Source organism: Loxodonta africana, chromosome 22 (genome assembly GCF_030014295.1).
Source record: "Loxodonta africana isolate mLoxAfr1 chromosome 22, mLoxAfr1.hap2, whole genome shotgun sequence".
Classification (NCBI taxonomy): domain Eukaryota; kingdom Metazoa; phylum Chordata; class Mammalia; order Proboscidea; family Elephantidae; genus Loxodonta; species Loxodonta africana.
This window is the reverse complement of record NC_087363.1, coordinates 3,560,547-3,567,899: the sequence shown is the minus strand read 5'-3', so window position 1 is coordinate 3,567,899 and position 7,353 is coordinate 3,560,547. Positions and strand designations below refer to the sequence as shown.

Below are 7,353 nucleotides of genomic sequence, written 5' to 3'. Positions count from 1 at the left end.
CCTTACCCTTTAACTTTGAACTTAATCCTTTTTCCATTGAGTTGAATGCAACTCATGGTGACCCCTTTTGTTACAGAGTAGAACTGCTCCATTGGGTTTTCATGGCTGTAATCTTTATAGGAGCAAATCACCAGGTCTTTCTTCCTTAGGGCTCTTGGAGTTCAATCTGCCAACCTTTAGGTTAGTAGTCAAGTGCAAACAGTTTGCAGCACCCAAGGCCCCTACTTTGGATTTAGTCATGCAATTTTCTTTCAGTGATAGAAGGTTCACTGTTAAGACTCAAACAGGGACTTGAAATACGCTTTTGTTGGTGAGCATACTTTATTGTGGCACTGTTTTCAACATAGACCATTAGCCTACTGGACCAAGGAAGTAACATATATACAGGTTTATAAAGTGAAGGTTAGCTAATTGAGAAGCCCACTTTTGACACATAAGTGGCCTAGCTGGTATCAGCAAAGCTACTTCAATCAAGCCACTGATATAGAATAAATTATGCATATTGTTGCTTACCACTGAGAGTTTATGATTGTTTGTTTTACATTAATAAAGGGCTGAAGCCCAAATACATCTGTGGATTTCATCAATACTAATATCCTCAACGTTATATTTTTCTATTTTGGGGTAAACGATATAAAAGATATATGGTATATCTTTATATTATTTCCTACAACTGAAAAATAACATAAATGTAGTAATATTTTCAAGTAAAATATAATAAGTAAATAAATCACAGCCCTGTTAACGTAAGTGACAAAAATAGAGTCATGACCATATATTTCTAAATTGTATATTGTTTTCTGGTGATCTAGTACATTGAGGAAAATACAATTTATGTTACCAGATATAATTTAAATGCACCAGACTGTGATTACTGCAGGCAAAAGAGACTTCTTTCTTTTTGTTACCCTAGGAATCTTCCAATGCAAAGATAGTCCATTCTGAATTAAAATAACATTTTTAATAAACACTTAGAGACCTATGCCAAACAGCTCTTACTGTACTAGCTTATAACATGGACAAAATGTCCTCATTGTTAGCTATAATTTTAGATCTCCTAAAAAAAATTCCATATGTCATATAACTTAAAACTAGTTGAAGATTGGCTTGGGCAAGTTCATGGTCATGTATAATAACAAAGAAACTTTTCATGGCAGTTTCTGAATAAAAGACTTAGTTTAATTGGTCTGAATTTTACTTTCTAATAGTATGTGTAGTATTAATGTTATTTTACAAAACAGTAAAGTGAACAGATACTGAAATGTAAGCTGAAAAGTTGTCGTAGATTCAGGTTCTGGTTTGCTATTGATTAATTCTCACCAGTATTCTCATTAACAAAAAAACTAAATATGTACAGATTTAGATTTTAAAACAGAAGAATTTGGTATTGATTAACTTCCTGACTGTCTCCTTCACATCTTTATTCCTAAGGCTGTAAATCAGGGGGTTCAGCATGGGGATGACCACTGTGTAAAATAGAGAGGCCACCTTGACCATGAGCCATGAGCCCTTGGAATTAAGTACACTGTAGAGAAAAAGGATGGTTCCGTGGAAAATGGTAATAGCGGTTAGGTGGGAGGCACAGGTGGAGAAGGCTTTGTGGTGTCTTCCAGTTGAAGACACCTTCATTACAGTGAGGACTATAGAAGCATAGGAAGTAAGAATGATCACCAGGCTGCTTATTTCATTGAATGTGGCCAACACTAAAATGATCTTCTGACTAATGTAGGGGTCAGAACAGGACACAGCAACAATGGCAGCATGCTCACAGACAAAGTTGTTTATGAAATTGGTCCCACAGAAAGACAGTGTCAACAGAAAGTAGGTGACAGTCAAGGAACATACTATACTCCAAGAGTAGGAGACAGCCACCAAAAAGTAACAAAGCTTCGGGGACATTGCAACTGTATAGAGCAAGGGGTTACAACTGCCACAAATCGATCATAAGCCATCACTGCCAACATGAATGTTTCTGACACCACAAATATACAAGCCAAGAAGAATTGCATGATGCACCCTGTGAAGGAGATGGTTCTGTCTTCCACAACCAGGTTTTCTAACAGTTTGGGTGTAACTACTGAAGAGTAACAGAAATCAACAAATAACAAGTGGCTGAGGAAAAAGTACATGGGGGTGTGGAGTTTGGGGTTGATCCTGATGATTAAGATCATGCCCAGATTCCCAACAACAGTGACCATGTAGATGGTCAGGAAGACCATGAAGAGGGGCACCTGGAGGTCTGGGTATTCTGAGAAGCCCAAGAGGATGAATGTGGCTCCAGCACTCTGATTTTCTTGTTTCCTAATGAGAAAATAAGAAATCTGACTATTTTGAGAAACAAAACTTGAATTAGGCAGTAGGAAATGGAAAAAATATGTCAGGCTTATTAAGTGTTTATAAAGATTTTGTGAAAAATACGTGTTTGCCCTGTTACTTTATTTGAATAATTAGAAATTACTAATATCACATTTACACAGTGAGTATTAATTTTCTGCAAGTGGAATATTAAAGAACAAAATTGGAAGAATAATAACCAAAAGAGAACAGACCCTGATATATTTCAAAGAATCAAAATCATTATACTTAGAGGAAACTGACTTTATGGGAAAGGCCACTTTGTCTCTTAGCATGAATCTGAATTTCCTGAAAATACTTGTTTTATAGCAAATACATATAAAGAATTTCTGTAGTTTCTTCCAGAAATGCCTTTTTTTGATTTCTTGACTGCTGCTTCTATGGCTGTTGATTGTGGGTCCAAGAAAAATGAAATCCTTAGCAACTTCAATCTTTTCTCCATTTATTATGATGTTGGTTATTGGTCCAGTTGTGAGGATTTTTGTTTTCTTTATGTTTCCTTCATCCATGAGCAATTAACAAGAAATTTTGAATTTTTTTAACATTAACAACACAGGATAATGGACAAGATAAAATTTTCTTGACTGGGCTCTTTTCCTTTTCAGAAAATTCATTAACCTACTAACCCAACACTCTCAACATATTCTATAGTTCTGCAGTAGAAGACTACTGGATTTTTTTTACTTATCGCAAAATAATTTTACTTTTTAGTATTATTCTTCAATTCATATCGTATCATTCTTCATCATGTGCTCACCACAAAATATGGACTATGTAATCTTTAATAAAAATAGCTGAAGCAATAGGTTATATAAATCTCTTCCCTGCCAATGTGGCAGATTTGGGGAAGATAGGTAAGTGATAAATAGTAAAAACTGTGAAAGTACCAGACGCTGATATTAAATGTTATCTTACAACAAAAATAAGTACTTTCATTCTGAATCAAATTTTAAGCAATCAAAGGACAAATGTCAGGCTAGAGACCCACCTCAAACAGCATACCATGATATGCTTGATGTCGCTGGTACAGAACCTCAAACATGAAAAACTGGTATTCAGTATCAAGTACAGTTGGTTGGGTTCATTTTTATCCCTGGTTGCTCATGATGCCACTCTGTAGTTTTCTTTTTAAATAGTGTCAAAAGTCAGCATAAGGAGTTGGGCTGTACCTAAATAGACTTAGAGTATGAGAAATTCTTGCAGGCCACTCTAGAGCAGAAGTCAAGTGAGTCCCTGTATTCTCAGAGAAGCCCTGTACTCCTAGGCTCCATGAAAAGAACAGAAGGAGAACTTGAACTCTTTCTGAACCTGGCAGCATAGCCCTCAAAGCTATTTTCTCCTGAGTACTCCCAGCCTCTTCCCTATAGCACAGGAAAAATAAGAATTAATCCTTTTATATACTTAGTACCTATAAGCTTAGTTATTTACTGATGACCACAGATACAGAGGACATCTCTCATCCCTCTTTCATAATCTCCATATGAACTCACTTGTCATGGTTTCTGACACATGTCCTATTTTTCCCCATCCACTGATATCATTCTGTCGTGCTCTCTGGAAATAAATGATGTATCAGTTACCAAGCAAGGACTTGAAGCACTTACTGATGAAGGTCAAAGAGCACAACCTTCAGTATGGATTACACCGAAACATAAAGAAAACAAAAATCCTCTCAACCGGACCAATAACCAACATCATGATAAATGGAGAAAAGATTGAAGTTGCTAAGGATTTCATTTTTCTTGGACCCACAATCAACAGCCATAGAAGCAGCAGTCAAGAAATCAAAAAAAGGCATTGAGTTGGGCAAATCTGATACAAAAGAACTCTTTAAATTGTTAAAAAGCAAAGATGTCAGATTGAAGACTAAGGTACACCTCACCCAAGCATGGTGTTTTCAATTGTCTCATATGCATGCAAAAGCTCTGATGATGAATAAGGAAGACTGAAGAAGAATTGATGCCTTTCAATTATGCCGTTGGTGAAGGATATTGAATATACCATGGGCTGCCAAAAGGATAAACAAATCTGTCTTGGAAGACATACAAACAGCATGTTTCTTAGAAGCAAGGATGGAGAGACTATGTCTTACATACTTTGGACATGATATCAGGAGGGATCAGTCCCTGCAGAAGGACATCATGTTTGGTACAGTATCAGCGAAAAAGAGAAAAAACTCTCACCAAGATGAATTGACAAAGTGGCTGTAACAATGGGCCCAAGCATAATAAAGATTGTGACGATGGATCAGGACTGGGCAGTGTTTCATTCTGTTATACCTAGGGTCATTATGAATGGGAATCGAGTAGACGTACCTAACAACAACAAAGTAAGGGGTATCATAGATGCTTCCTTATTTATACCTTTCACAGGTTGAAGATTGGTTATTTGTTAAGTTATCACCAGATCTAATGTTGTCCATGAAGCCCAGGAGTTGAATAAACCTGATGACTACTATCATTTTTTTGCTGTTCATTATCGTCCTGGTAATAGTGTTGAAAGTGGTGATTAGGATGTGGAAGCATTCACTGGCAATTTGATTATTTTCACTTAGGCATTGGTTTCTCCACTGTCTGAACATGACTGACAGAAATACGGCTGGATTTTATTTAATCACTCCTAGTCTAAGATGTAACGACGATTATAAGGATGGCACAGGACTGGGCAATCTCTATGAGTCGGGACCGATTCGACGGCATCTAACAACAAGTCTAAGATGTGGAACACTTAATAGTGTAGTAGTTAAGAGCTACAGCTGCTAACCAAAAGGTTGGGAGTTCAAATCCACCAGTTGCTCCTTGGAAACTGTATGGGGCAGTTCCACTCTGTCCTATAGGGTCAGTATGAGTTGGAATCAACTCGATGGCAACTGGTTTTGATTTTTTTTTTTTTTAAGTCTAGGATGTATAACTACATTTTCTCCATTATGAATTGCCATCACTTTATATCTCTCTAGTATTATCAGGTTTGGGCATGTAGGAAAAACATCTCTCAAAGGCTAATTCCTCAACCATTCCTTTGCTACCCTTCTATATAAGGTTACTACCATTCTGTGTAAAACGCTAATCAGCTAGATTATGGCCACATATTTTCATACAAACATCTCAATTTTATTTTAAGGATTTTTCTCAATAATTCTGTGCCATGTGCCAAAATAATTTTCCATGATCACCGTAGCCTAACAGTCAATGTCTTTTAAGATCGAAGTGAATACATGTTGTCAGGGTGCCTTTTCCAAAACTCTCCAAGGTCCATGTATTCAGCCTTAACTTCATTACCACTGTCACCTGCTTCTCTTATCACCGTGAATTTATCCAACTCTGTTAAGCAGCACGTGTTCATTTGCATGAAGTATATTTTCCCATTTTATTTTCTCTCTCATAATGGCTTATTTTTCCCTCTACTATTGTAGATATTATATATTTTTCTTATCCTCTGTATACATGCAGACTTTAAGATTTATAGCTTACAATTACCATACGCTTTATCCTATATTTTATAAATATATTGGTTGCTGTCACCTTCTTTCTCAGGCATTACAGAAATTTTGAGGTAAATGCTCACATTTGATTATCTATTAACCGAACATCTATTACAGTCGTGAGTACCTGATGAGAAAGCCAAGAAAATCATTGAAAGGAAGCATGTATGATGGCATAGTACCTGGAGGCCTCTCCAAGCCAACTGACTAGATTTTAATGGACACATGTGTTTGTCCATTCAATGGACACATGTGTTTGTTTCCTGCAAAGATTATCATAACTCAATATTTTATCTGATTTCTATTTTATAATAAAATTATATTTTATTTGTAAAGTGAAGTAAAACAAGTATTGAATAAACTCACCTAAGCACAGAAGCACTTGAATGATTCATTGATCGGAGATTCCTTTGCTAAGTTTGATGAACCCGAGAATTCTCCTGACTTATTCTATTAGAGTAGATATCGACCTAAAATAGTAGCAGGGGTCCATAATATATGAACATACTTTTTAATATTTCATATAAACAATATTTATTATTTCATATAAACTACTTTTCTTCAAACTTTATGAACATCCAGTGTAAGCAGACAGAGGCAGGTCAAACAGCTAATTTCTGGCACCAAATTGTGTTAAATATATATCATCATGACCAAGGAAATGTAGCCAAAGAGAATATCATGAAAGCATTGACTTGGAGTCCACGATTTGAACAATTAGATAACACTGTCCCACTTGATATCTTGTTGTGGGTTATTTTTTTAAAGCTCTAGGGACATCATTAGCTTTACCCCATTCATCTTATAGGAAAAAAAAAAAAAAAGAACCAGACTGAATACATCTTGATTTTATACACATATAAATTACAGAAATGTGCAAGGTAAAAATTCTGCTATAAAACAACGATAAAGTTATCTGTTTATTTGCTTTATTGGTAGTTTTCTCATAACATAAAATTTATATTTTTAATTCTATAACTCATTGTATTACAAGAATATGGATAAATACAATTGAATTTAAACTTATAAATTATAGTATTTTTGTAGATAGCTTTAGATTTTATGCAAGTTATCACGATGCCTGTGAGTAGAAACAGTTTTAATGTTTTCCTTCATATCATCATGGCTATATTTTTCTTGTTTAATTGCAGTTGCCAATATATGTGTGGAGTAGAAATTATAGGAGTAGGCCTCTTTGCCTTACTCTCAATTTTAAGGGAGAAGCATTCAATATTTCACCTTATAGTACTATGTCAGGTATAAGCACTTTTGTAGAAACTCTTTTTCAGCTTTAAGAAGACTCTATTTACTTTTTTTTAAATTTATTTTTATTTTTTTATTTACTAGTTTTAGCACAATAGTAGTACACCAAAGAAGAAAACGCATACAATCATTTTGATAGGTGCAGAAAAAAAAATCACAAAATGTAACATCCATTTTTCATGAAAAGAACCTGCAAACTAGGAACAAAACGAAGCCTCCTTAGTCTGAGGAATCTGTCAAAAATCATATTTATT

The 7,353-nt window shown here is 35.2% G+C and overlaps 1 pseudogene; it reads right to left on the bottom strand.

Annotated features, from left to right (window-relative positions):
- Positions 1–1,359: 1,359 nt before the first annotated feature.
- Positions 1,360–6,316, bottom strand: LOC100674029 (olfactory receptor 5D13-like; annotated as a pseudogene).
- Positions 6,317–7,353: the final 1,037 nt, after the last annotated feature.